Below are 13,609 nucleotides of genomic sequence, written 5' to 3' on the forward strand. Positions count from 1 at the left end.
CCAGTTCTTCCAGACACACTGTATGAACTGCCCAAACACAGCCAAGCATGCACACATACAGGCATTCACACACACACAAACACACACATACAGTACATGACACCCTCTTATTAGAAGAATTAGCAGATGTAAACACCCGTTAGAGCTTCCGGTAAGTACGAAGATTTAGGAGTGACGTAGTGAAGTCCACTTTTAACTTTTCTACTTTGACCAAACTTTGAAGCAGTGGAGTCAGTATCCAGTTAATCTCTTTAAACAGATATCCGAATGGCCGTGGCTCAGGAGGTAGAGCTGTTGTCTGGTGGTTCGATCCCTGGCTCCTGCAGACTACATGTCGAAGTGGCCTTGGGCAAGATACTGAGCAAGATATTGAATGTGCGTTATGTGATGAGCAGGTGGCCCCTTGTATAGTAGCCTTGGCCACCGGTGTATGACTGTGTGTGTAAATGGGGTGAATGATGTAACGCAATGGGCTTTTGGTAGAGTTTTGGTATCAAATCGTGTGATTTTCCGTTTGTAGTCTGAGTAGTATGTTGACCAATCACATTTGAGCAGGCTTTGGTTGCATGCAGGTAAACAGTCTGTGTGGAGGGCAAAAGAGGCAAAACACATTTGCCTACATAATGTAATGTAATGTATACTTTATTAGTCCCGCAAGGGGAAATTACAATTTACACTGTTGTTATTACACACAGACCTGAATTACACCACATGCTCAGTACCTAGACATGCACTAAATGGGGAGATGTCAAAGTGTGTGTGTGGTGTGTGTGGGGGGGGGGGGTGGGGGGGGGCTGCCATGAAAGGTGCCCAAAGTTTGGGATCAGTGCCTGCTCAAGGCCCCTTGAAATGTCAAGGTAAACTGGCACCTCTCCACTACCAGTCCACACCATACTTTGATCTATATGGGGACTTGAACCAGCGCCCTCTAGTTCCCAACCCAACTACGGACTAAGCTACTACCACCCACCAGCTATTGTCTGACAACCGTTTTGTGTTTATCAGCTTATTTTGGTAATTTATCTGCATTCACATTAGGGCTGAACAAGTAACTCCATTTGCAATTAAATTGCGATAAGTTAAAATTAGATTTTCTAATTGCAGAGGCTGCAGTTACACCATGGTCATGTGACACGCAGGAGTAAAACAGTCTGCTGAGGAAGTTGCCGCAAAACCGTCACGTATTGTGCAAAACGTGCCTTGCCAATGTTGCTCCCTCACGTGGCAACACCACTAACCTGTATCACCACCTAAAAAAACACCACAAAGCCAGGTACGATAGTTGCATGGCTAAAGAGCCAAACACCAGGGTGTCAACTGTCAAGTAAGCCAAGTGCCACCCGACAGGGACCACTGACCTCATAACTCCACATGAACATACTTCAGTAACAGTACGCAGAAATTACTCAAGCATTAAAGGTTTATTGCGAAAGAAAGGATGCACATCAGTACTGTGACCAAGCCTGGGATGACAGCTTTATTAATACCCTGGATAAGTGGTACCACATACCCTTCGGACTTATTTTAGCCAGATCGCCATTCCGAAGGTGACATAACACAGAAACTTTCTTCCGCTGCTTCAACTGACGTGGTCCAGCCGCATGGCTGGCATTGCCATACTCATTATGCACATATACTGTACATACTGTATTTAAAGACTGTCCAGTAAGGTTCCCACACAGTGTTTAAAAAGTGCTAATCTGCTCTCTAGTAGGTGTGATTTCTTACTGACTTAAATATTAATGTTTACACCAGGCTTATTTGTCAGTGCTTTATGTTGTCATGGTAACTGTTACATGCCATTGTATTACAAGGCTGGACGTTCAACAAATCAGTCAGTGGGATTAAAGAAATGTATAAATAACGTCATTCACATAAATTCATGCATCACCTAATTTAATCAATATGATAACTGTAGGACAGTTATTGTTTAATCCATTTAATTTTGATACAATCATTTGTCTGTTTTTGTTAAATAATACAGCAGATAATGAGCTTAAAACATAATCGCATTTTATGTCGCAATATTGTCAGAAAAAAATAGCAATTTGATTATTGTCCAAAATTTGTTCAAGCCTAATTCACATGCAGATACCTGTTATCTTAAAGTATTTCCTAACTGTGAACAATGACCGGCGCATGGAAGAGGAAGTCTTAACCCGGACATCCTCTGGCGACACTGGAACACCGGAAGTATTGGCCGTTGCCCTCAGAGGCTAAATCATCATCAGACTGAGTAGCTGGCTAGTGTGCCAACTAGCTACCATGTCTATCTTAAAAGAACTAGATGTTATCCAAGATCAGAATCAGAACCAGCTTTATTTGCCAGGTATGAGGACACATACGAGGAGTTTTGCTTTGGATTGTATATGCTTTGCTCACAATGCGCTTACTCATACAAATAAACAATATACATTTATTATACAGGTGTGTAGTGTGTGTTTATATATACACAAGATGCATTCATTTGAAGAAATTTTTTTAGGTTATGCTCACTCCTTTCAAACTACACACCCCCCCCCCAAGATTTTTTGTCATTTTAACTTGTAGTATTTGGCCCTAACTGATGCAGACTTAAGTGACATCACTTGAGGCACACAGCTCCCTCCGCAGACTCAAAAAGCTTTAATCCCCGTATATAGTCCTCCCCAACACCTGTAAACGATCGATGCCTAAAATCAGTGAAGTTACTTGTTGTAACAGCTTTTTCTGCAGTTTCTTTTAAAATGTTATGTATCCCACTTACGATGAATTGTGTCCTCAGCCATTTACTTTACTGGTATTGTGTTTTGTTGCCAGCCTGCACTGATGCAGCATTTTAGAAAAGGTTTATGCTGTCCTTTCATATTATAATCACCGTTTGTACTATGAGTTTGCTGTTGCTACTTCAGGTTGTATAGGCCGCCTTGTGAGAATATGAACCTGTACAAACACATTTTAATCACAAACCCTGACAATTGACTAAATGTACATTTTGAGAAATTTGTGCATGAACTTAAAGTTTTTAGTCTGTCTTTCTCTTGACAATTGTGTTAGGGCGCTGTTTTCTGTGTAAGCTATGCTGTGGCTTCTCATCCTATCTACACGCATACATGCACTGGCAAATGTAAAAGCTCAGATAGTCACACGGAAAAACATAGATGCTTGCACACACAGATAAATAGACAAATAGGCAAACACATCTCAAGCACTCTGTCTTTCTTTCTCTCCAGATTAGTCTCAAACACAGAAAAATGGAGACTTCGCCGACGTACTTTGCTCCCTAATCTTCTGGGATGTTCTGGATAAAACTGAGATATACAAGCTGTTTATTGTCCTAACATCAGTTACAATGAATGAGAACACAGTGATGTTTTCTACCTTTGAACCACATGTTTTGAAGCAGTGAAGAGGCACTTATCAATGCATATTTCAAATAGTATGGTGCCAGTTGTGTTATGTGTAGTGTGGTTTCACATCTGCCCTTGTTACATCCTGAGTGTTTAGATACAAGGGCAACTTCTTTTAAACTTCTCTTAAACATCTTATATGTCCTCATCTCAGATGAAAAAAGGAAAAAAGATATCTTCCAAATTGCTTATCAGCCCTAAACTATAGAGAATGTGATGTAGGTGAAGCATGCTTTAAAAGGAACTACTATACTAAAACTATATGTTTTTTATTTAATAAAAAAATTCTGCTTTGAATTCCACAGATTTCCCAACATAAATGTTTTCTGTTGTCCAATCAAGTCCACTTTACAGGAGCATGTTGTGTCTTGCCCAAGGGAGGATTTAAATTATACTGACCTTTTGACCATCACACGATGATTCTGACCTATAGAGGATACTGTCTTAGTGATCTGAGCCAGATACAAAATCACCTTATCTGTATGCATAGCCAGAAGCCACGTCTCAGTCTGTGCTCATCAGAAAAACACTAGATGGCCATCAAAAATCAACACATCGTGCTACCAATGTACTCAAATTACAACAAAACATGCAGAGATCTGAAACTTCTACACCTTCACGTTATCACACGCACCAGTGCAGCAGAATCAGAAGGAAAGCTTTTAAAATCTAAAATACTATGGTATGCATTTGAAAATGGCTGACAGTAAAACATTAGCCCATTTATGACTGTTTCCCTGGTTGACAAATCAGAGCACTGTAGCATCGATAAAGAATGGGGATGTCATACGCAGAATTTGACGCTCTTATGCTTCCTGCTTTGCTCCCGTCATAATTCCTTGACCTCTAGGGTCGCCCACGTCTAATAATAAAACATAAATATGGGCCCTAATTCCTGATTGTACAAATATCTTTATGAGTCGCTTTTCAGGGAAGAAAAGTCTCACCGAAAAACCTGGAAAGCCAACACTACTTGCAACATTACAATTAATGCCATTAAGTCATTTAATACAATAGATTCTGCTAATACAAAATGATCTTATCTATGTAGCTAATATCTAGCCTAGCTGGAAAATTTAGGCTACTTTTACGTTTATATGGTGTGACGACACAGCTTACAATCGGGTAACCATCTTAGAACAATCCCTGATATCTCCCAAGTTATTACAATGGCATTAATTCAGCATTAGCGAGGCAATCAGAAAGAAAAAATGTCCCTGAAATCAGCTGATTGATTTACTGAAGGAGTAAAACACAGTGTGATGGCTCACTTGTGGTTTAAGATGAAGCAGAGGACCTTACCAGTGACATCCACAGAACACCAGACGCATTAGCGAGAAGCATACACGGCTAGAATTTTGAAGTCATTTTTCCAAAAATCATTATTCACCCTTGTTTTGTACAATTTGTGATTTGAAGCGCTGCGTGCTCCAAATTGATTTGTTCCTGCTCACTGCTTCCTAATGTCACTGTAGGAAATTTGGCTTGCTTACATTTATATTTACCGGCGGCCATTAAAACGTTGTAGGAGACGAGCAGAGCAGCAGAGGCAGTCAAGCAGTTTCCAAAAGGATTGTTTACGTATTCTGTCAATACTAAAAGTTATCTTCATTACCCAGTATGCACCAAAAAAGTCAATACTTCATCAGGGCTGTTTGGACCATTTCTGCACGCAACAATGAGCGTGCACACTTTCAATCACATCCATTTTTTTTTTAACCTGTATGCCTTATGAACACTCTCAGGGAAGGGCCAAACATATCTGCAGTGGATATTGACCAGTGGGTCGGTTTAGTAAAAAGGACAGTGATATAATGTTGAAAGCATCAGGAAAAAAATCTTAAAAGAGGACATTTATTGAAGATATTCTTTTCAAATTAAGGATAGGATTAAATTAAATTGTGTCAGTAATCTCAATTTGGAGAAGTTGAACTGTGATGTAGAATAAATGCACAGTTGATTATTATTATTATTTTTTTTTTTTAACAAGCTGTGTTTCTAACCAAGACGTTAAGATAGTATTCTGAGGAGCTGAGTGATGGAGCCAGACATGGCTGATGGGATATTTGTCACAGCTGTAAGGCCACAATTGTTTGGGGTGTTGAGATTTTGCCCTTATTGACTGTGGTTTACAACAAAGTGACAGAAGCAGTTGGGGGCTCTGAGTTAGACCAGACACATGGCTGGTCAAAAGCACATACAGTACATGGGCAGAAAGTAAATACACACTATACAGATAATGTAAATATTGTGTCTGTAATCATTGTAATTTGTGTAACAATGTAAGTGATGCAAGATACACTCATACACTTACCTCAAATACAATCATATCACATAAACAAGTCCAATCCCACGTGATTTATTTCAAAATCACCAACACATTCCCTCTCTCCTACCTCCTGCACCACCACGCCTAACCCTAAGGCAACCTGAGACTATACCATCTCTGCTTTTTTTATTTCAGACCTGCTTTTTTGTCCCCAATTTTCAAAATGTTGCAATTTATTGAACATAATTGTGGTACAGGTTATAAAATCCTTTATTCCAGACTCAAGCAACACAAAACAAACATCCCAACATATCATTTTCATAAAACACATCAATTTAATGACACATTTCTTTTATAACATTTCATAAATAGGTTACATTCTGTACATTACTGACAATCTTTATAATTATACATTACACTTTTTGACAAAATGCATCCAACCTATTCTTAAAATGAATAAATTAAAGAGGATAACGCACAACTTCTTCTGGAAGCAGGCTCTATGATTTATTATTTATTTCTCCTTTCACACAGGCAAAAAAACTAGGGAAAAGTTTTAAAGAATTCCCTCTCGTCTCATACCTATTGCTCCAAAACTGAAAGAAAAGCTCAACTGTTACATCATATATTCCCTGTACAAGCTTATACACCTGAATCTTATCACTTATGTATGTCTCCTAAATGTGAGTCGGTAAACTTAATTTTCTTAAACTTCGTAAGATAAATTTTTCATTCCTGGAATTAATTTAGTAGCTCTACTCTGGACCCTTCCATTTTAACACATGTTAATGTATATAGACACCAGATGGAAAATATGTTAAGATCTGATGCAGGAGGAACCTGGGAGACATGAGCACCGTGTGCCGCCTTTATGCCCCACACAACCCAAACACAGAAATCGATTCGATTTGAACTCCCACACAACTCTTATAAATCCCCATTTGTAGTGAAGATAGAGTAAAAACACACACACAGAACATGTTCACAACTACACTCTATCTTACAGGCATCAGATTGAGCAAAGGTGAAGATATTCATTCTTTTCATAATTGTGATGGGTGTTTGGTAAAATGGACTGTGTTGTATTCATGTCTGTAGGCTAAATCACACCGAGCTAAACTGAGAGAAACAAAGAAGGCGAGAGGGAAACACACACACACACACACACACACACACACACACACACACACATACAACCATGTTCCACTGATGTAGACACATTGCAGCTGTGTGAATCAGCAGATGCCATCGCTGCCATCAAGTTTCTGCTGTATTCTGTAGCACTTGAGCTTCACAACCCCCAGAATGCTTTTGTTTCGGAGCAGAGCTTTGAACTATTCCCTGTGACTGGTGAAGCACTCCTCCCCCGCTGTGGCTTGGTATAGTGTTTCTCTTTTTTGTGTACGGGAGAAGTTGAAAACCGAATGACGCAGTGAGGCCAAACCTTTTCCCACAGCACAAAGGTTGGTGATTCACTGTCCCCGGGACACCTCAGCTTCAGAAGGTTACCAGCCAACTAAGGACTAGTCTAAAACTTCACTAATCATTATTTCTATATCAATAGATAATCACATGACTGTGTAATGTGCTTTGACAAACCAAAAGAGAATCAACTCTGCAGCTTTAGCATTTTTTAATTCAGTCTGTTTTGGTCTTAGGGACAATGTAACATATGGTTCAGGCATGGTTGGCTCTAAAAAAACTGGATGTGCTACATGCCCATCTACCACCTTTACCTGTGCTTTCATCTTGCAACATTAAAGGCACACTATTTCCTGTATCGGCAGGCCACTGGATGTAAATATTGTGGTGCAAAATTGTCCCAAATGGATGTAATTACTACAATATTGGGCTGCCTTCACAATCTACATACTATGATTTCTGTTAAGGATATTTAGACTGAAATACTGACTGACCCATACCTCCATCTTTTTAAAGTACTGCTTTTGATGTGAATATCAAAGATAAAGATTCTAAATATTGTGCTACATTACATGATAATTGGTAATCTACTGTAATGGCATCAACAATGGCTGAGTAAAGAGATAGCAGAATTTGCTAATTTTTGTCAGCTGTTAAATTTCTTTTTGCCATCTGTGATATTTGCAAGACGGCTGTCTGCTACAGCCCCTTCCTTAAACATACCGAAACAGAGACCACCGAGCAGCAAGCAGCACTGCATGCAAGTTGATGTTAGCTTTCAGCTGCTACTGTAAAGAGCTGCATTTCTGCTTTTGTCTTTCTGAAAGTACAGTCAAAGATTTTGCAAATCAAATATCTGCAACACCTGTTCATTCACCTGTCATTTCATTGTATCAGATCAAAACCAACATGGCATCAGCCATCCCTCATGGAACATGTATTGTAAACATAAATGAGAACGATGCTGAGAAAAAAAGTTCTTTAAACCCACTCAAAGATCTGTAAATAAAGCCAAGTTCATGCAAATCATGGCTGAAGACTCGGGTTATTTGTGAGCTTTTCCAAGACAAAGGTCTCTGAGTTTATTTCCATCTTTAAAACACAATAGGGAATATGACAAACGATTAGTCGATGCATTGACTGTTGACCTAATGGAAATGGCAGCTCTGAACAGCAGGGGATTTGCAGGTCTATAATTGTGAAGGAATTTGACACTGATGGAGTAGGGGAAACAAGCAGGAGCATTCAATACAGATTATGTAGAGTTGTCCCTAATGACATATTGTAGCTTGTGTCAAATGCTCTAACCTTATTGTTTTTCTGCCAATAGTTTTTTTTTCCTCCATTAAGAATGAGAAGATGTATTTGGCATTGTTAGGAAAGCCAAATAGCACGTACAGGAAGCAGGTCATTAAGCCTCAAAAGTTAACTTTGCAGCAACTTCTTTTACTGAGAAGAACTGCACACACTTTACTTAAAATGTTACGGCACCAGGCTGTAAAATACGGATCACTTTAACATCATTTTAGATTGTGATAAGATCGGCAGCTTTCCTTAAGTGACACTAATCCGTCTGGGTGATGATTGGCTGATTTCTTCTGCATTGAAATGTGATACTTGAAGTGCAGCTCTGGTCTAAGTGGTGTCTGTGAGGAGAGGGACTGCCTAGAGACGGCTGGAGCGAGTTTGCATCGAGGGATTTTGACTTTAAAGCGTCTCTGTGTTTCCGTCAGCAGCTGAGATCTATGGTTTGTTGACTACTGAAGGAGAAGCCAAACAACTTTGTAGATGGTAAAATAAAACCTGGAAGTTCTCAGTCTGCAAAAGGTGATTGAAATTATAGTTCATAGAATGGTTTCATAACCATTCATGGGGGCATTTTTGCTTAAATTCTGCTTTATACTTGTGTTTTATCTGTTTAACTGATTTTGTGTAAAGCACTTTGAATTGCCCTGTTGCTGAAATGTGCTATACAAATAAAGCTGCCTTGCCTTGCCTTTAAAATGTGATTATTTGCATGCATAAACTGCAATAATTCAGTGTTTCATATCTGGGATTAAAGGCCTTAGAAATAGAAATATGGAAGTTTTGATAACACGTTTTTTGGTGAAGTAGTACAGGTCCAAAGGTCACACGGCATTTCAATCAGGGGAGACTTTGTTGCAGATATGCAAAGATTTATTGTACATGTGCATAATATGATATGTGCAGTCTTTGGAGATTAGACTCCACTGTTATAACATAATGTTTTAAAGGGGTAAAGAAACAAGACTTATCCCCCCGATGGAGTCTAGATACTGGTGGTGGTGGAGGAGCCTGAAGACCAGACCGAAGGAGTCGGCGGTAGCGGTTAGCCGGAGAAAGAGGTGACCGTGACTGGAGGTGGATGCCGACAGCAACAGAGAAAGAAACAGATTTTTTTTTTAGGCATCATTTTTTGAGTCTTTTTCCCTTTATTACAATTGATAGGCATGAAAGAGGGAGAGAGAGAGAGATGAGGGATGACACGCAGCAAAGCAGCTCTCACTGGGTGAGCTAGAGGTCGCCTCCAGAGAAACGGATTTAAAGCAGAGATGGAATGCTCTGATTGGCTTATGAAATTCATGGCTTATTCACGGCCTCCACCCAGCTGATCAATTTAAGAAGAGAGGGGTGATTGAATCTTTTAGAAGTCTTCCCGAAAGAATTTGCATTGACCTTCATCAGTACTAGACTAGTCTGGTCAGCACCTCCAAGTCTGAGGCCAAGTAATCATCATCCTTTTCTCAAAGTTTAATTCTGTTTTAGAGAGTCATTGCCTGGTAACAATACATTTAGCAATAGTATTGTTGCTATGGTTATTTGCAGACTAATACACCTTACACACAGATTCAGAATAGTGTTGGAACTGTTTTGACATGCTGTTATGAGAGACCTGCCAGCCAATCAGAAACTAGTATTTTTCGTGGCCAGGAATGATGTAATATGACGACCAGTACAGACCCAAAATTAAAAACTTCTTTTTCAATACAGGTTGCAATGAGCAAAAAATAGAAATGCCGGTTTCCTGGATCCCGTAACTGTTCTTCTGGGCATTGCAATAATTGCAATTTCTAGTTATGTATTATTCTAAATGCATGTTGCATGTGAGATGTATTTATTAAAAAGAAAGTCCTATGTTATTATGTGCTTGTTGGGAAACTGGTTTATGCAACCTGAACTTAACTGGAAACTATCATGAATGCCAGAATCTCAAAGTTTTGTCCAGAATGTGTGTTGCCATTAAGCGCAAACCAAGTGTGCAGGCGAAACTGGCAATAACAGTTTTGAGACTATTGCCGTTTTGTTAAAGTACTAATTAAAATGCAAATCAGTGGATGTTCTGCCAACAAAATGTTCTGTCACCACATCCTGCAGACAAAAAAATACACTTTTTCAGTGTGCCGAGGAATAAAACATGATTAGAATGCAAATGGGAGTATGTGTCGCTTGATCACATAATGTGGGCTAAATGATGTAATGGAGTCTAATGGAAGGAGTTGGACTTCTGCTCCAAATTATGAGCGTGCATAAATTACTTTACTTCAAACTAGTAGTGGTAGTAGCAGTATTCAAACTCCTAAGACATTGATTAGACCTGACATGCAAAGGAAAGAAATCTTTGGGGTTATTCCGATGGAAATTGTCAAACCACTCTCCTTTGTCAAATTTCTGATTTAATACTGAATTTAAATTTCATGATTAGTGTAATTTAGCCATTTGTCACTGACTGTAACTAAGCACCCATTGAGAAGATTTTAATGGAATTTGAATAACAAAACTTTGTACTCACTTCCAAAGAATCTTAACAACTTGAAATTGAATGGAAGTGTTTTTTCCAAGGCTGAAGCACGTGGCTGACCATCATGGCTCAGATCTCGTTCTATCCTTTCCGACGTGGCCCCTTCACACGCCTCTGGTGTAAATAAAATAATGTTCTTAGTTAATCTTTCTTAAAAGAACAAGCTTTTGCTGAGGCCATGGGAGGCACAGCGTTCAATCATCATGTCTCGAGGGTTTTGGTGCTGTTTACTGAAGGCAAAATAGATATTAATGTTGAATAATCAGGACTTGGAAAGATTTGGAAAAAAAAGGTTAACGTAGTAAGTAAAGGAGTTTTGGAAGTGAACTTGTAATCAGGACTCAAGAGGAATTGCGAGATGAGGATAATCTTAATGTTAATGCTAATTACTGATCAACCAGTAGGGTATATGACATAATGTTCATGCTCCTGTGCTGCATTATTGTATGCATATGTATTAATCACATATAACTTGAACAAATTGAAACAAAACACATATGCTCTACTGTAATGTAATCCAATTGTTCCCTTGAATTACATGAGTCTCCCTGTCATTGCCATAACGACAAGGCTGTCATCACTGTGATAAATTCAATCTCATCTCATTTTGTCCTATTATAGGATGACATGACGTCAAACGTTGTGCCATTGGCATGATGACAGATGATATGATAAATCTGATTACTGTAAAGAAATGGACACTTAATACAATACATTATTAATAATGTTAATGTGGCTGGTACAAAGTGAGACTAGCCTCCAATCAGATGCCATGTATGTAGATATTATAATTAGATGTATGTGTAGTGGATCAATACAAATAACACAATAGACGTTTTGGAACTTTTAATATTTATTGCCCCTCATTTGAGCTCTCCTTACCTGTCTCTCGTTGACTGACCTGCTTGTGTTTTTCGTTGTGTGTCCTACTATGCGTGTTTTGAACACCCGCCCAACTCTATCTCTGATTGGCTTACCATGACATTTTACTCAACCTCAGCCAATCGTCAGTAATTATGCACTTGTCAATTAGATTACTCGTTACTGAAAAAGGTCACGTCTTGTTCAAAAGGCCGTTATTCCCATAAGATTATAGTGAGATTTAGTACAGTGAGTTTAAAGAAACAAGCCTGCATGTCTTCACAGAACTTCTTTGTGACTTTGCTTTCACTTCAGCGATGGAATGTCATCTCTCAAAGCCAGAGCGAGAGATCAGTGTGTTTGAGGAGTGTTGGACTTGCCCGTGGCACTAAGAGTTCAGGGTGCCTCCAATACTCAAGATGCTCTGAATACTCAAACTGACAGCACACAGCAAGTGACTTTAGTTTGCTGCCTGCTGATATTACAGGAATGCCCGTTTTCTACATGCAACAGACTGGATGTCAGAAAAAAAACAGCTTATAAAAAAGACCACAAAGATGTATTCAACTGATCTGATCTGACATACATTACATGTATTGACTCTATTAGATTAGCAACATCCATTTTAAAAGAAAACATGGCCCTGTTTACATCTTGTCATGTTAAATGTGTCATATCTGGATAAAATCTACATGTTTTTTTTACTATTAGCCAGATCAGAAATCTGACTGTCAATCTTGGTTTTCTATATACGTATATTATCCCACATATATTATGCCAAAGACAACCAGCTCAGAAACGCATGATCAATTGCAGCACAGCCATGGCATGACTACCAAACTGCTGCAAGATAGCAGGGAAATGACACTTTTTATTGTTGGGATTTATTGTACTGGGGCTACATTCCTCAAAACGATTTATTCTGAAATGAACTAGCTTTGTTCAGTACATTAGCCAGATCAGAAATTTGATTGGCAATCTTGGTTTTCCCAGTCTATATGCAAATCTGTCCCATGCATGGCACCTGAAGGTATTTGGTAACTGCTAAAAACACCAGAAGATGAATATTGTGTACTTTGGCAGGTTAGTTACAACAAAACACCTTTTATAGCTATCTTACAAATGTTCTTAAATCAACACAAACGCATGGATCAGTTGCATTTACAAACTAAAAGGGACCAATCTCGGAACCCATTGGCTCTCAGTCCGATGAAGATTTAGCCGCTGGGGACAATAGTCAATGTTAATGGGGGTTTTCGGCGTTGCCATCAGATATTTAGGCCAAGACTTCCTCTTCCGTGCGCCGGTCATTGTTTTCAGTCTGATAAGCAACTTGAGATGAAAGAATGGAGTTGGAGTTCAGAGACAACGCCCTCTATAACAGAACAAGGGAATTTCCCCGCTGTGGGATGAATAAAGTATTACCTAATCTAATCTAATCTAATGAAAGCTGATAAATACAATAAGAAAAGACAATAGTGAAACCATCGCCTCTTTTGCTCTTCACTGTTTACCTGCATGCAACCAAAGCCATCTCAAACGTGATTGGTCAGTGTCACTCAACTACAAATGTACTACAAACAAAAGCTTATGAATGAGTCATAAGCCCAGTTCAGACCACAGATTCGCAACGAGACACAACCATTTTATGGTTGTTATAAACGTTGCAGAGAAAAGTCTGTGTCAGCTCGACCCAAGCTGGCTGATGGCGTCGCCTGTGACTCAGCTGGTCAAGTCACAGTGGCTGGTTTTAGAATGTCAGGGACGTCACCCTTTTAAACAGCCAATAGCAAAGTCAGCTTGTAAAGTCAGCTACAGCCCATAGAAATAATATGATCCGTAATCCAT

General features: G+C 39.1%; 1 long non-coding RNA gene across 1 annotated transcript; it reads right to left on the bottom strand.

Moving 5' to 3' along the window:
* Positions 1-513: 513 nt before the first annotated feature.
* Positions 514-12,961, bottom strand: LOC116696957 (uncharacterized). The gene is made up of 3 exons (XR_004333870.1): positions 12,941-12,961; positions 7,559-7,565; positions 514-616 (listed from the first exon to the last, which is right to left on the bottom strand). It is a non-coding gene; the product is annotated as an uncharacterized LOC116696957 (long non-coding RNA).
* Positions 12,962-13,609: the final 648 nt, after the last annotated feature.

Source organism: Etheostoma spectabile, chromosome 10 (assembly GCF_008692095.1).
Source record: "Etheostoma spectabile isolate EspeVRDwgs_2016 chromosome 10, UIUC_Espe_1.0, whole genome shotgun sequence".
Classification (NCBI taxonomy): Eukaryota; Metazoa; Chordata; class Actinopteri; order Perciformes; family Percidae; genus Etheostoma; species Etheostoma spectabile.